The sequence below is a fragment of the Vidua chalybeata genome, chromosome 1 (genome assembly GCF_026979565.1).
Source record: "Vidua chalybeata isolate OUT-0048 chromosome 1, bVidCha1 merged haplotype, whole genome shotgun sequence".
In the NCBI taxonomy this organism is placed as follows: domain Eukaryota; kingdom Metazoa; phylum Chordata; class Aves; order Passeriformes; family Viduidae; genus Vidua; species Vidua chalybeata.
In genome coordinates this window covers 85,071,905-85,089,866 of record NC_071530.1, presented here as the reverse complement: position 1 = coordinate 85,089,866, position 17,962 = coordinate 85,071,905, and positions in this window count along the sequence as shown.

Genomic DNA, 17,962 nt, shown 5'->3' with positions numbered 1-17,962 from the left:
TTACACATATATTTGACTTAACTAGTGTCTCCAAAGTTCCTGCAGTATTCCATGTAAGTGAGCTATGAAATTGCAACAGCCTATACTGATACTTTGGTACAGCCTTTGCTCCTCCGGTTAATGGAAACAGTGGGTGTGCTGAACACCTGCTTATGAACTGCTTTATGTTGAATTGCTGACCTGAGTTTAGGTGGTTTTGGTTTGATTGCAATGCCAACAAAGCAAACCAAAGGGTCATGGCCTACTTCATATTTGCAGTAACCAAAGTTGTAAATGAGACCTTGCAATCAGAATGGCACTTCCTCTCATACTTATGTGCACACTTCAAGATTTCATTCAAAGGAAACACTTGTGTCTCCACCAAGCACAACAAAAAAGGCTTTCTAGACAGTTTTTCATCCACCCAACAGAATCAGTCTAAAACAGACTGTATCTGAAACATTCTTTTCCTGAGTAATAGAACATTGCACAACACTGTACCGTATACAACTGTTGCCTACTGGAAAAATAACTGGGTCAAATACTGCTAAACTAAGATATATGACCTTTCCAGCCAAGGTGAGCAATGACAATTTCTACTTGTTTAAAAGGTCTCTGTCTGGCCCAAGCAGACCTTCAGACGTAACTCATCTTTCCTCAGAAATATAATTGGTATACTCCAGGCATCACAGACTCTGACTTTCACCTTATTTAGAATAACTTATTTTCCCCAATACCATTCATTCCCAAGGTTCAATTCACTTCCTTGGACATCCAAAACCTAGCATCAGCTAGATAGCTAGAGAGATGAGGGAGATTTCTGGGACAAAGGAGAAGTTGCCAATGAACAGTTTAATGAGGCAGCTTGGCAGTAAATGAGCAAGATCATCAAGGGAAAGAGGTGGCTGATCTCATTAGGCTCTACACCAAATGCAGAGTATTCATGTTAGTCCCAGCCAGGCTGGGAATTACAAAACACATGGGCTCCTCACAGTGCCACAGAGCACCTGTCATCAGTGGCAATAAGGATGCTGCAATTATCTGCAATTGACATGAGCACACAACAGGAAAAGCCCTTCCTGTTCATGAAGAACCAGGGATAGCCACAGAGACGAGGCTGCATATGTTAGACAACTAAACCAGCCAGTGAAATTCCTCCTTACCTCAGTTATTCCATTCTTTTTTCCATTTACCTGTACTCATGTATCAAACACCCTTAAAATGGAAACAAATATGATGTGAGACTTATCTGACACAAACATCTGAGTGGAATAAATGTGTCATTAATTACTGGCAATTAGACAACCTTAAGAGCAGTAGCTATCTGGGGGTGAAAAATGCTGACTGAATACATGGCATACAAACTCATACAACATAGCCGTAATGCGTGGACATTTAAGAAAGTAAAAACCTGATCTCTTACTTGGAGTACTGCGTGTGCAATATTGTACATCACCAGCGTTATACTCTAGTTTAAAGCATACCATTAGCTATCAGCCTTAAATACAATTTACAGATAGTGGGAGGACTAAGTGGGCCCATGTAAGCCACATGCAAGCCACAACATTGTGATGCATTAGTCACCAGGCTAAGTAACTGGACAGGAAAATCCACTCCCTGCTGATCCCTTAGAAAGAGTCTTTGAAAACAGAGGAAGGCAGAGCACAGGTAAGAGCATGGTTGTTTCTTTTCCCACGCGTTGCACTACTCAAAATAGCTTTGTGGTATTCCAACTTCTGTCATTGCCCACATGCTGCCACGCACATCCATATGTCCTACTCAGGGTTGCAATTCACTTATGTTTTTAAAGTGAGCCCTTTACGGTTAAAACAATTTTACTTGGATTCAGGACTCACCAAGAACATTTACTACCTATTGCTTCTAAGAATCCTACTCTTCAAAAGCCATATAAGTTAATATGGAGCCATAAAAGCTTTCTTTCTTCCAGCTGCATCACTTGGCTACAGCTAACAAATCCAGCTACAAACTACCATTGAATTTCAAATGACAGATCAGCTAGTAGTTATTATACTATTAACTAAATCTAGCAACATTATAGAAGATAAGAAAAACAACATTGCTGTGATGTTTTGTTTAAGTTAGGAAGGTTCTCAGAAACAATCACCAGAGAAAGGTGCTTCCATTTAACAACTTCAGACATAAAAGCTTCAGGACAAGACAGTGGAATCAGAGCAGAAGAAAATAAATTTCAAGTTCCCAAGCTAAAAGATTAATCAAAACAATAAAGTTCTTTCTTTACGCCAAAAACCTTTGATATAAATTACCCCTTTCACATCCTTCAAAAATAGCCCCATCCCACCCCCACATATACTTTTAGTGCTTTTTCAAGTATTCATCAGGCAAAGAACTTACTCAAATCCATCCAAGGATCAAGACAGCAGGAAATAACTCTATCTACCTCTATGTATGGTGGAACTAAGGTCAGATCTGAACTTAAATGGAGCCACCATCATGATGGGCACAGGGAACAGGTGAGGGTCCTGACTGAAGCTGATCAGGGCAATTAAGTACCATCAGGACATTGACAACTGGTTGGCATAAAATGAAAGAAAACCAAACAAATAAACACCCTCTTAATCTTTGGCAAAAAGTTAATAAGTCAATTATTTGGTATTTCAAATATTTTCATATACAGTTTCTATTTCATAAAGAATATGAATTTATGTATACACAAAAATGTATGCAAGATGAGATAATCTTATCTTTGACTATCTGTACACAATTGCATTATTGTGATGATTAGTGGGGGAAATCATATTAGGAATGAGGGCAGAAGGAAAAGGGCATACCGATTGAAAATAAAAGCTAATATTCCTTTTATCTGTCTTACCTGTGAAAGTAAAAGGGGATCTTCAGCAGGAGAATTTAGAATTGAACTATGCAAAAAACCCCCCAATATTGCCACACGGATGGCAGTTTATAATGTTGCACTTTAATGCCAGAAACCATCTTCTTAAAAAAAGTTTACTTTTAAGGATATAGCCATGTAGAGTGTTAAATTGGTGCTTATATATCGATCAGTAATTTTTCACATATGAATAAAAATATGGTAGCAATGTAGTGGAAACAGCTTGTTGTCTTGGTGGTTTCCTAAAGGGTTCAATACTTTTATCCTGAAAAATGTATTAAGCTAATATATGCAGTGAAAAAAAAAGAGCAAAAAATGTATCAAGAACTGCAACAATAAGATACAGTAAGATATAGAAGTAAACAGAGTTTGCATTTCAGAAAATCTCTATTTTTGCAAAGAGAAAAAGAAAAAAATCCACTGGTACAATATGATATTATGAAGGCTGAAAGGCAAGGACACAGCTAACAAACACTGTCACTTGGTATCATAGTGAAAAATATGAGAACTAGTGGCTGAAATTGTGCTATGATAAGCCTAAACACACTTCCGGTGGAAGAGTTGCTTCTGTGATGATGACCTAATTTAAAAGCCAGTTTTACAAAATCAGCCCCCTGTCTGTAGATATGTATCATGAAAATGTGTGAATACATATTCTTGAACTGATACTTAATACTGCTTATAAAATAAAAAAAGTCCAAACTGTATCTGGAAGATCAATTAAAAAAAAACCAAAAACAAACAGCATATATTTTGTAATGTTATTTCAGCTGTGATACAGGAATCAATACATCTGAATAGTCTTTTAAATAATCTTAATTTAAATTTATAATGATACGTACAAAATTTTCATACGAACCCCATTTATCAGGTTCATTTATCAGATCTTCAGAAGCTGGATATGTTTTTGCAAGTGGGGAAAAAATGAAAAATATGCTCTAAATGCTATAGAGTGAATAAAATTCTAAACCCTTTCTCTAAATAGAGACTGGTGTTTATTTAATTTTTGTAGTCTTCATCAGATTTAAATAATTTTATATTTTTCATTTAAATATAATTTTATTTTTTTCTGAAGAATTGAGGTGATTACATTAAATTTTAGTATCTAATGATACTTATGATAATACTTAATGTGCAGGAACTCAATATTCTCTTTAAAGCTTGTGAATTAAGTATTTTATAGAATTTGAAACCTATGTGATAATTAGTTTTCTTTAGAAGAAATGCTGAAATTTCACTCCTTTTGGAGCATAACTTCCCTTCAAATCCTGCATACTATTTTGGTCACAGAAAAGGTTCCTATGGTTGTGTTGTTACAAATGTTCTCCATGTGGAAAATACCAATAAGAGTTCAAGTCCTATTCGTATCAGCACTTAAAATGTACTGTGAATTTGCACATGGTATGAACAGTTTCCAGTAACAGAGCTAGAATCAAAGTCTATGGAAAGCTTTCAGAAGAGATTTTTAAATGGTCAACTCAAAATAATTTCAGGACCTACATCAGCAATCTATTTTATCATCTAATATTAATCATAAATACCTTAGATACTTCTAAGCAGGAAAACATACACACACAATAAAAAATGATTCTGTGTTTCTCGTGTTGTTGCTCCCTTTAACTGTTGGTTGTCAGAGATTAGATGCAGCGTGGGTTTTTGCTCTCCCCAGCTGCACGCGGCTTTTGGGAGCCCGGCTGTGGCGTAGCTTCCACGTGCGGTCGGGGTTTGCTGCCGCGGGTTTCCGGACACGGCTCTGTGTCTCGGGTGCGTGGGCTGGCCAGCCTCTGTTACCGTGCGCTAGGGATCCGGCAAAGAGGTAAGGAATTTGTCCATTTACTCCGTGCTTGGCAGGAACGGTTTATTGGTCACACATAAACCGGTTCGATGGAAAGACGCGACCGCTCCTGGCATTCGCATGGGAAAAAATGGCGTCTGGGTGCCGGCGGGATAGGGTTTTATGGAGGGGCGGGGCGAGAGGATCCACGGCCTGCCGGCCCAATAGGGGCGGTTGCCGTGGCAGTGACATCAGCAACAGCGACCAACCAGAGAACCCCGCAGGGGCGGGCACCGAGCCAGAGCGGGCTGAGCGGGATCGTGTGGCTTGGGGTGGCCAGCACGGGGTTTCCTGGGGCCGGACGGCAGGGTGGTTACAGGAGCGGCACAGGGGTAAGATCCGGCAGCAGGCAGCCTGGGGCCAGAAACCGCGGGGGGGGACAACACGGGGGAAACGCGGGATTACAGAACTTGACTTATTTTAACATATATTAAAAACCCTAATCTAAACCCAAACTCCGGGATGCAACAATTAGAGTTCCATATTGCTATCATCCTAAAATGAGTCCAGTAGCTTCTCAGTTCAGAAAGACCAGCAACTTTAGAGAGCAGAGAGATGTAGTATAAAATAAGACTGTTACCTATGATTTTCTCCCAAACCTAAATTCTGCCCTTAGTTCTATTTACAAACGGAAAGCCTAAATACTGCAAAATAATAAAAATTATGGTATGAATCTGAATTTAAGTTTTGAAAGGCTCTAAGATGAGTTTATTTCCAAACTCCTTAGATTATCTAGGGTGAGTCAATAGCAAGTACTTTTCTTTTAGTTGTTGTTGATTTCTGGGCGCTTTATTAGTAGTAGGTGGTATGTTGTTTTTACAAGATTTACTGTCCAGACTCAGTGAGATATATATCCAGCATTCTCTTCAAAAGCCTTTCCTACTTTGAGGTAGCAGTAGACTCATTACTAAACACGAATTTTTACACTTTTACTTTGTTCTTTGGTTTGAGACAGCATAAACTGACATAAACCTCCCCAGTATATAACACACTAAATTTACAACAAATATGAGTATTGTTCCTAAAAAGAGTGCCCTGCTGCCTTATAAACTTTTCCATTTTTCCTCATGTGTCTGGACTCACTAACCTGAGTACTGATTTCTAATTTGCCTGAGGACTATAAGAAAGCCAATGTCACCCCAGTCTTCAAAATGGCAAGAAGGAGGACCCAGGGCGGTACTGGCCGGTCAGTCTCACCTCAATCCTTGGAAAGGCGACAGAGCACCTCATTCTGGAGGCCATGTCTAAGCACGTGGATAACAAGAAGGTAACCAGGGGTAGTCACCATGGGTTCTCTAAAGGTAAATCATACTTCATCAATCTGATTGTCTTTTACAATGAAAAAAATCTACCTGGATGAATGAAAGAAGACCAGTGGATATGATCTATCTTAACAAGGCTTTCAACACAATGTCCTCACAATCAATGCCCTCATAGGCAAACTCAGGAAGTGTGCACAGAACAGTGAGGTGGATTGAGAACTGGCTGAAAGGCAGATCCCAGAAGGTCACAGTCAGATTTAGGGACTGGAACATCTCTCTTATGAGGAAAGGCTGAGGGACTTGGGCCTGTTTAGTCTTGAGAAGGGACAATTAGCAGGGCACCTCAAAAATATCTGTGTCTGAAGGGGGGATGTTAAAAGGAAAGGCTCTTCTAGGTGGTGCCAAGCAATAGGACAAGAGTCAATGGGCAGAAACATGCATAAGAAGCTCCACCTGGATGTGAGGAAGTATTTCTTTGCTGTGTAGATGACTGAGCATTTGAACTGGCTGTCCTGAGAGGCTCTGGAGTCTCCTTCCCTCAAGATTCTCGAGAGATATCTGAACACAATCCAAAGTAGCGTGCTATATGGGATCCTATTTGAGCAGTGAGCTTGGACCAGGTGACTTCCAGTGTTCCCTTCCAGCCTTACCTATTCCATTATTCTGTGCTATTTTCACCAGTTCTGCTTGTTGTTTTACCTCCCACATCAAAAGACTTAAATTCTATATGCCATTTATAGAAGTATGTCCTGGAAACAATTTGCTCGCTTTGAGTTTGCAATCGCAAATTCAATGCAAGGAGCCGTGACACAAGGTAGAAATCAAAAACTGCAAGAAGATTAATAATACTTGAAAAAGTGAGTTGTTATTTTATTAAGGATGGATTGACAGGTCTGGCTGCAGTGTCCCACTCCTGGCAGATATCAGAACACTGCCACAGGGCTGTTTCACAGCCTAAACAGCCTGTGTCACAGCCTAAACACAGAATGCTTGAGGTAAGACCATGACTATGCTGCTGGGCTGTACCATTGTCCTGTGTTCAGAGTTCTGTTTCCCCTCACCTCTATTCTACTGTCTCAAGGGAGACAGGGTTCATTTGATAGCTTTGATGTTGCTGTGAATGCATATGTGAGCATGAGTTTGAGAAGATGATCACCTTTACCAGCAGCCCTCATGTGGTCCACCCAATAAATTGAACTTAGCAAGTCATGTTATTTGGTGTTCCTCTCCCTGCCTCTGCTTTGACATCCCTGTCTGCCTACTTTCTTTTTTTTTTTTTTTCTGAATTTCCTTCATTAGCTTGAAGATTCTTCTGTTTACAGTAAGCCTGCTTCAAAATACAAATTTACAGCAAGTATAACAGATTCATGTTGACAATTCCAGCTTTCTTCTTTACATTTGACATCAAAATCCCAAAGGTGTTCTTTGCCTCCAATAAAGATGAAGTATTGACATGATTAGATTGGCCTGTGTATTGTTTTATCACCAATCCACTGCAATTTTTTAATGTCCTATATAAATATTCAGAACAAAAAAGTTAATTTTTAGATATGTAGAAAATAGTTTTACATTAATACTTCTAAGCAAGAAACTTCCACTTGGAATTATCTCAAGACATAAACCAGGCTATACAACCAACATTCAGTAACTGCAAATGCAGCCAATGCCCTGAACCACAACTAATAAATGCAGACTGAAAATTGGTTAACAATACTTCACAAAAATAACTTCTTATCAGTCCTATCTTAATCTGATTGTGCTTAAAAAGATCTACACAGTTTTCCAAACAGTTTTTTTCCCCCATTTTGTATTTTTTTCCAATATACATTATTTGGACAATGAGATCAGCTCAGTTGTTTGAACATGGTGCAAGGTTGCAGGTTCAATCCACATACAGATCATTCACTTCATAGTTGTACTCAATGATCCTTCCAACTCAGAATATTCTGTGATTCTGTGAAATTTAACTTATTTCCAATTGTTTTCAGTTCAATTACATAAAATTTACTGAAAATTACACAATGAAGTGGAACTAAACAATAAGCATCACATATCATCTTGAATGATGGATGTGACTTAGAAGAAAAAAGCGTCAATAATGGAACTTCTTCGAGACTACAAAGATCCCATGGTGGCTGCTGCACTTGCAAAAGGCTGCCTCTCATTCATAGATGTGAAGTCATGGGCAGACATTACTCTTTCTTTACCAGACATGACTTCTGGAAGTCTCTTCTTCCCCTTCCTGATAGCAGGAAAAAGTAAAATAAAACCAGGAAACATTATCTCATTAGACTATAGCTAAAGTGCCAAATTGATGGTGATAACTCACACATGCATAAGGACCTACTTCGTGGTCTAAGCAATACTTGGGACCTAAGAAAAGAGGAGAGGATTAGCAGAGAAAAAAATTACTTTTTTTAGAAAGTAGAATTGAGAAGACTTTGAGATAATTTTGCAAAACTTCTGACTTTTAACCTGTCAGATTGTACTTTAAGGCTATCCTTTTTAAAGAAAAGAAATTTCTGCATTTAAAAACTTCTTCTAGCATTATTTACAGTCGGAAGGACTAACTTGCCCCAGGTTTATTTTCTGCTGAATTTATAAATATCAATATGCCTTCTCACAGGTACACCAATTGAAATGCTCTCTTTTTCTGCTCATTTTGTCCATCAGACCAGCTTGTTGGAGAATCTGATAACTTCCTATAACTGCCAGGATAATTAAGGACTGCACAGCTGGACACCTCAAAGTCTTAGTTTTTTCTTTTGCTTTCTAGATGGATAAATAAAACAGAAAACTAATTTTGAAGCACACAGAACAAAATATATTTTAGTTTTATACAAATATGCATGCTGTCTAATCAATGAATGCCGAAGGCAAAACAAAGGACATGCTGGTTTAACTCTTCTTGAGTTTAAGACAACTTTATTTTCTCCATTATATGTGTAATGGTTTTTTTGTTTTTTTTTTTTTTTTTTTTTGTATGCTGTATTGGGTTTTTTAACAGATGCCTATAATCCCTATAATTTTACTCAGATCTCTAGTTAGTTTATCCATATTTGCACACATATTTATGCATCACCTACCAATTTGTTTAGTTAGGGATGTATTTTCTTTCTTTTGCACATGGCAAATCTCTAACATTAAATGGTTTTCTGCATTAACTTCTGTCTTTGATAAACAGTTTAGTCAGTTGATCAGTCTCCCATTGCTTCAGTTGCAAAGTCATATAACTGCCTCCTCAATCTTCCCACTGCATATAATGTCGACTAAGATTGCAATTTTATTTTATAACGCTATGATTTTTATTAACTTGGAATAAAGATTGTCAAGCTAAGAGGTTTGTTTTTTTTTTTTTTTTTGTCCTCTGGGGAGTTATAAGTATTTTTTACAAAAAGAGAAGCAAACTTTATAAGAAACTATAAATGGATCTCTTCAAGTTGTGTGAATTGGCAGCACCAAAAAGTAAAAAACAAGCAGGATTTGGCAATTACAAGGAACAAAATTTAAAACAATATGAGTTTATTTTAATTCCTGACTTTTTAAAGAGCTTTTTGTAAACTATCATGGGTATTTTGTTAACTATCATGCACAGCTGTAAGAACTGATGCAACAATGATTGATAACTACCTCTAAGCAAAATTCCCAGTCTCTTCAATTTCAAAACCTGTTATTCTAATTAAAAAAAAAAAAAAAAATCCCCAAATTAGGAATAAAAGAATGAACAAGAGAACCAAAAATTTTGCAGAAGTGAAGAGATGGTTAAAACCATGTTTTCTTAAAAGCAACAAATGGAAAACAATACTAGTGAGAACACTAAATTGAAAGAAAGAAAATATGTACACAATTGTCTCTCTGTTTTTAATCATATACAAATATGAAAAATATTTTGAGAAGAGACAAAGAATAGATTTTGTATTACTAACTAGAATAAATCACCGTTCAGTCCATACCAGTTCCTGCAGGAGGATGTAGACAAACTGTTCTGCCAGATAGGTTGTACTTCTTTGAACAAGTTTTGGGAAACAACAATCAGATTAAGCCTTTTGTGCTGCATTGGTGAATATGGTCTAAAATGAAGCTGAGCATCTCAAAACATTAGTCTTGACAAATGTGGACGAACTCGAAGCATCGGAATATATTGAAGTTAGCATCAGATTCTAGGCTGCTTCAGGACAGTGTGGCTACTGAGTAGGTAGAAGACTTCAGAATGGTGCTTTAATGGATTAAGTATCTGGATCTGGATTTTGTTTATACACAAAATTGTCAGGAAATATCATACCTGATGAATGAGTGTTTAACAGCATGATCTGATCACTGACATTTCTGTATACCAGAAATATCTATAGCCTTTCTAAATATGCTGAATATTTATTATTGCTTCTTTACAAAAATATTGCATAAAAAATTCAAATTCTTTGGGATTTAGCATTAGTATATCTGTAAGGTTGAAGAGTGCTAAATGCACATTTGGTAATGCTTACTTTCTTCTGAGATCACTGGTGTGTATTGATCATTAAAATCCTAGGAATATGCAGGAAGACAATATGGAAAAGATAAATTTTTAAAAGTTTAAAATTAATTTTTATTTCATTTAAGCTGAGTAAGATGGGTAAAATAGCCTTCATTTTTTAAATTATTTCAATTACTTTTTAATATAAAATGTTTCTCTAAATTTATATGAGAGATTTTTCTCTGGTTGCAAAATGGTTGAAACACTTTGAAAATACATTGAAAAGACCTGCTTGTAAGAAAACAATTCACTTGGAATGGAAATGATTTTTGTAATCTCTGTCTAGTTATAAGAAAAGAAATTTCTGAAAGGAGAGAGCTGGAAAACCTACAGGGCAATGCTTAAATATAAAATCATTAAAAAGTCTGTTGGCTATATATTTAGCTATTGCTTACTTAAACACAGGTAAATTAATTGTTTTTAGATATCAGAAAATTTAACTTTAGACAAGACCATGTGAATAGAATATTTTTTGAAGTGAAATGCAAGAAAAATGAAACTTAGAGAGACTAGGCATGAATAATTTTTAAATGTTAACTTTAAGTGTTAGTGAAGTGATTATCACACTACCTAAACTTGTCACAAAAGTTCTTAATTAATACTTCTGGACAGCCAACCCAAGAAAAAAAAACCTGCTGTTATTTTGTAGTAAGATGAATACAGGTACTCTTTGTGCAGGGGGGGATTAACATGTCTGGATTGTTTCACATGCATTTGTGTTGTGTTAGCTCCTGGGCCAGCAAATCAGAGAACAATCAGTCACATTTCTTCTATCTGGGGATTATCTCAAATTTTCTAACCTAGCTTGTAGTTTACTTGAATTCAAAAGTTTTAGCTGATTCTGAAAAATCCAACAGCAAGGAGGAAATTACCTGTTTCCCAAGGACTGCTTTCTGAGATAAAAAAATAGCACTCTGCACATTTCTATGAACAACAAAGTTGTATCTGCCAAGGGTCCTGCTAGTAGCTAGTAAGTATTAGTCTAGTGTCTGGGACTTGCTCCTTGATTTAGTAGAGAAAAAAAAAAAGGAAAAGTGAAATATAAAGATTATGTATATAGAAAAATAAAAAGAATACATGGAAATATAATACAGAGAAGACAAAGTAAAACAGGAATATGATTTAAAGATGCAAAATATCTAAAGAGATACAAGCACATGTAAGGTCAGGATTGTCCAAGAAGTGAATTTATAGATGTTTGGCACTGGAGGCTAAATGAAAAGCTGCTTTCAGCATGTCTTTCTCTGTATAGTCCACAGATCAGCTGAAAGGTTTGCTCTAGTAGCTCCTGTGGGTGCCGTCACCATCAAATAGCTCATGCATGCTCTGTGCCTAACAAAGGATTTCTGATATTTCACACCCACATTAAGTTTTGATTCAGTGGAAGTGCGTTCACATTGTTATTTTCAGACTTGGTTTCCTGTGAAGAAATTCAACTGTATAAAGTAAAATTGCTGAGACCTGAAGCAGTATGAGACAACCAGAGATGATTTCAATTCATATCAAAGGACTCAGACTACTTATATAGATAGGGAAACTGATTCTCCTGTGAAGGAAGCAAAGGGTATGTTAATTGCAGAGGACACTGTTGAAGTTGTGCTAGGTGCTGAAGAGATACTGATTAAACATCAAATTCTGGAAATGTACATGTACAGTCTTATTTAGCATCCTTTGCAAAAAATGTTGTTCTGTCTTTTGTCAAGAATAAACTGGGAGACTTGGCAGTAGAGGAATTGGAGCACATATCAAGATTAGTTTTGACTATCAGAAACTTCTTGCATTAAGAATTTTACTTGAAGTCTTAAGAAGAAAATATCAACTATGCTTGAAATTGTGTTAAGTGAATTCTGAGCACAACATTTAACAGTACTGTGGAAAAAATTCTGATCATATACTGCTGATCATAAGATGTGGGAGTTCTCTTCAGTTTGAGATCTGATGTTGAGAAAAACAAAAATATCTAATGTGTAAGACATTTAACATGGCTAAAATACTATTTCTGAGATCTGTTTAGTGTACAGTATGTGGAATTGTTGCCATATGAAACGTCTTTTCGAGTAAGTTGCTTCTCAGGGTGAAGAGAAAATAAGAATCTCTACTTTTTGGCAAAAAAAAAGTGCCATACTTGCCTTAAAATTTGAACTGTAAAATATGATAAAAAATTGCAGGCATTTTAATCCTCTTAGGAAAAAAATCAGTCATTTATCTGCATTAATCAGGATCAAACTCATATTCATGCAAATATTAGAATTCAGGTGAAATATTTTTGCCATATGCTGAACATGACTGTATAAAGTGAAATTGCTGAGACCTGAAGCAGTATGAGACAACCAGTGCTGAAACTGGTTTTGCACCTGGATAAGCCTTTAGTGGAGCTTTGATCTAAACAAGAGTCTGCAGTATTCTCATTTTATGTTATACACATAAAAATACTGGTAAATTTGAATTAGTTCTAAACTTGATTGAAACTTCTAATTTCCACTTCTCAGGAAACATTATAATATAAAATTTATGCCTATGAGGCAGAAAATTTTTTTATAAATGCTATACATCATGGAATTTGCAAATTGACTCAGAAAAATACTTGGCATCTTGTGGGAAGATTTCACACTTTGTTTGCACAATACCTTCATAATGTACTTGCTGAAACTTGCTTGAGAGGCACAGAGACAGTAAAAAAAAAAACAAACTATCATCACCTTAGAGTCATTCCTCTTGAACTCTTTATTTCCTTTTCAATAAGGCCATAGTCACCACTCTCACATTCTTTAGTCAGTGCAACTGACTGCTAGAAACTTTGATCTGCTAAGTGACAACCACAACCAAAGCTAGCTGCATGACTTTATTTGATTTACACTAGACAGTACAGATTTTTTTTTCTTTACAAACCACCACTGAATATAACAGACTAAAGCTATGCCACCTTCACTAGTTTTGGCCTGCTCAGAAATGTGGAAGTATAGTTACTAGAATTACAATATTTCTGTCAGTGCCTAGCTGTTACAATAACTTCCTTCTCATCAGCTGGATCATTGCTTCCATCACTGATAACGAATAGGGGCTTCACAAAATGGGCAGCAGCTCTATTAGTGCAATTGACAAACCATTTTGTCCAGATGCAGAATTATTGGCAATGTTACTGTCCAAGATCATGGCTTTGTAAAATGATCAAGTACCTGCAGAAGGAAAATTGTTTTTTACAAGGAAAATAGAAAGCAATATCTCAGTCTCAATAACTGTCTTAAGTGAAAAGTGGTTTTATCATCCTAGAAATAAAAGGGTATACAAAAGAAGAGTATTCTCTTTAAATCTGAAGTAAAATAGCACTCCTAAAAATGGTGGCAACTGCAACAGAACTCTGAATCCTTTTCTGTTTCACAGTTGTCAATAGAGGAAAGGGAATGTTTCCTCTGCTCACATCCATTAATGTTTTGTTAATATTGCTACTGCTATTTGTGCTGTGTAATGAAAATCACTGATTTCTCAAGGTTCATTTGCTACATGTGGTCAACTCATGCTTTATTATTTTAAAACTCAAGAGATAAAACACTATGTCAAAAGACGACTTTTAGAAGACAGCAGCAATTGAAGGAAATCATGGTTTGAAAGCAGATTCTGGTGAAGCTTTTGCGCCTCTGCTAGGATTGAGATAGCATTCTATTTTTTTTTGAGGTGTTTGACAATTGCTTGACCATATCTTTTTTATATAGTGTATTGCCATTATCTTGATCATAGAATCATAGAATGTCCTGAGTTGGAAGGCACCCACAAGGATCATCAAGTCCAACTACTGGCCCTGCACAGGACCACCCCAAAAATATGCCTGTGAACATTGTCCAAATGCTTCTTGAACACTGCCGGGCTGGTGCTGTTACCACTTCTCTAAGGAGCCTGTTCCAGTGGCCAGCCACCCTCTGAGTGAAGAACATTTTCCTAATATCTAAGCTAAATCTGCCCTGACACAGCTTCATGTTATTTCTTCTGGTCCTGTCACCAGAGAAGAGATCAGTGTCTGCACCTCCACTCCCTCTTATGACTATAGATTGCCATGAGGTCTCCCCTCAGTCTCCTCCAGGCTGAACAGATCAAGTGCCCTCAGCTGCTCCTCATATGACTTCACCTCTAAACCCTTCACCATTCTCGCAGCCTTTCTTTGGAAACTCTCTAACAGCTTTATAACTTTCTTAAACTCTAGCACCCAAAACAGCACTCAACAACTGAGGTGGGCACTCCACAGTTCTGTGCCCACGCCTTTTTGTTTCCCTGATCCCTAATAAACAGAAGAGTATTATTCCAATAGCAAGGTCTAGTATGAAAGCTCTTCCTTGCCTTTGCTTTTACTTTACTGAGATCATGCTTTCCACAGTCATTCTACACTCCAAATCTTGATTTTACTGAAGGGAAATCATGGAAGAGAAAGTACCAGAGGGAAAGCTAGAGGAAAACAAGGTTAATTATTAAAGCCCCCCTTGGGCCTGTGTCTAGTCTAGTAAATTAAGCATACCAGGGACATTTCTTAAGAATATAACATGAATATTCTAGGAAGTTTTTTCTCTGGCAAAACTTGTTCCAATCCAGCTAGTATGTTCCCTAAAATCCTCACATTTCATGTCCAGTTCAGATTTCAGGGATATTTCTGTTTACTAAAATGGATATTGCTATGTCATTTTGAACTATGAGGCTGTTGCTTCTCAGGGTATTCTTCAAGCTTTTTGTCTGCCGGGCTACACCCAAGGCCTCACTAGACACAAGCACTATGCTATAAAAGAGACTTTTATTAAGAGATGGCAAAGCTGCCTAGCTGCCTTTGCACCTTTTTTTTTTTTTTTAATCATGCAAGATGGTAGACTCAATCTACTAGGATTTAAGAAGGCCACCAGATGAAATGTCCAGGGCTCTGACCACAGGGAAACAGCACAGGGCATATATTTGGCAGGTTCAGTGAAAACCACTAAAGTAGAGTAAAATTATCTATTAGGGTGATATCTATATGAGAAAATAAATAAGCATTGTAGATAACAAAAGATTTAATATAACAACGCAAGAAAGTTGCTGACCAATGCGGAAGATAGTGGGGCAATTATAAATATCAAATAAATAACAAAACTGGGGACAATGGAGAAAGATTAAACAGCTGTGGGATGTTAATTTGGAAGAATATAAATTTGGGTGTTGTTAGAATTGTTTGGAAATATCTTTTAAGCAACCTTGCACCTGATGAAGACAAACAAGGAAAAAAATTATTTTTCAGGCTACCTGTATATGCCTTTTGCTGTCAGAGGAGAACAGCTTGTTTCTGCTAATGCTGATTTAAGAATGCCCAGACAAGAAAGACTGAACTTCTTAATAGTACCCTTCATATCAAAATAGTGTGAGCATTGGTTGCCTTTCTCAAACGGAGGAATTAGGAATAGAGACTAATACCAACAACTTTTATAATGTGTATTGATCTCAACTTCTTTTGTGGTTAAAAGCACCCATTGACTTTTTCTCTCAGGTAAGATGATCCAATATTTACTTCGGCCTATTCCAAGTTGCCTAAAATGGTGAAGGGTAAAGCAAGGCTGCTGGGCAGTGGGATCCCTTGATTTTTTCAAGAATAAAGAGATTCTCTACTCATTATATGATGATACTGCTTAATGAAGTAAATGGTCCTAATTTTAGCTTCCCACTCTGAAAACATCTGTGCACTTCTGAGTCAGACAACAGGACCATGAGCTTCCTGGTTCCTGTCATAGTCCTGATTAAAAAAAGACTCAAATTACATTGACTAAGGATGCTATTGGTAGGGTGTGGGAGGGGTTATTTAAATTTTGATCTTCATAGTACTTTCTTGTGCTGAAATTAGACACTGCACCATCACTTCTGCTTAGTTATATGTTTGCTTAAAACATGCACGGCATATGAATTGACACTGAGTGTAATCTTGAAAAATTGTATGTTACCTTACATAAACCCTAGAGATGGCTGAGAAGATCAATATTTTCTAGAGGAAAAGAAATTAAAGACCAAGAAATCTGAGAATTTTAAGAGGTGGGAAGTTTCCTTTGCAGCATAAACAATGGCTACCATCCAATTGCAGCTACTATTCTCTTTCACAAAATTACCTGTGTTCTTATTCTGAGTTTGCCTGCTAGCTATATTAACTTCCAAAGTTGCTACAAGGTTATTTTCACATTTGATTTTGTAGAATAGATGGTAATCTGTGTTCAACATGCACTATGACTTTGTATTTTTATAGTAATAAGTGATAAAACTGGTATGACAAAAAGAATATTTGACTTACAATTCCAGAGGAACTACTTGCTTCTATTCAAGCTGAAAATAAAATCCAAAGCTGTCATTAGGTAAATTGGGAAAACTTCCTTGAGTACTCTGCATCTGCTAATACAGTGTTGAAAAAAAGATGTTTGGAGATTCATGGAAACTTTTCCCAGCATCCTACAGAAATTAATTTTCTTGGTGCTACTGTTCCTCACAGACTAAATTCAGCCTGAACATACAGACCATGTTAAGAATAAATGCCTCACTTTATGATATATATACATGGAAGACCAATTAAAGCTATGATCTGTTCTTATCTGTTGTTGGGTCAACCTGATGGTTAGTGGTTAATTTGAGTGAAAAATATTGCTGCTTCATTTTACTCAGTATTCTTTAAATTTAACAAGTAAAGTGACTTTTTCCCTTTTCTTGTACTTAAAGGGATGGGAAATGTGCTCATTTCCCATTAAAGTGGAGGATGCATATTCTTCAAACTTAGAACCAACATCAGTACCATTCTATAAAGGGCCTTTTTAAAAAAAAAAAAATAGATACCCTGTTTTGGAAGGTGCATTTCAGTTGTTCAGAGCATCATTTTTAAACTGCTGTTTTCTCTTCACTTTTCATTCAGTTTGAATCATTTTCCCCCTTTAATCACTCCCCTTTTATATGCTGCTGTTAGAGCCGTACTTAATAAACATCTAGAATTCCTATTAATTTCAGTGGGAATTCCTCATGTCAAGGCTTCGTCAAAGTTGTCACTGTAATCTGTAATATATTCTGGAATTAAAGAATATCAAATACACAGTTTCTGCCTGTAGTGTGTGTGCCACTGTGAAACAAATATATGTACTATCACCAAACATGCATTATCAAGTTTTTTATTTTGCCTATTTTGTATTACATTATTTCAGAACCCCACAGTCACCTCTTACAGAAAAAGCAAAAGCACAGGCCAAAAGAGAAATACTGTAAAATGAATGAGAAACCTCAATTCTGAAAGTTTTTTTTTTTAATGCTAGAAATTCAGTAATTCCACGTCAAAGGATTCAAAATACCTAGGTTACAAAAAAGGTATATTTAAAGTATATGAAATACACACAAATAGTTATGGAGATACTCATTTAACAGATTATATAAAATGATTTTTGAACAAAACAAGTTGCAGTTGCCCTATGAAAGGCAAAAAATGTCACGAACTTTATTTTGAAAGACATTCCTTATGTTATTCTGACTGAAGT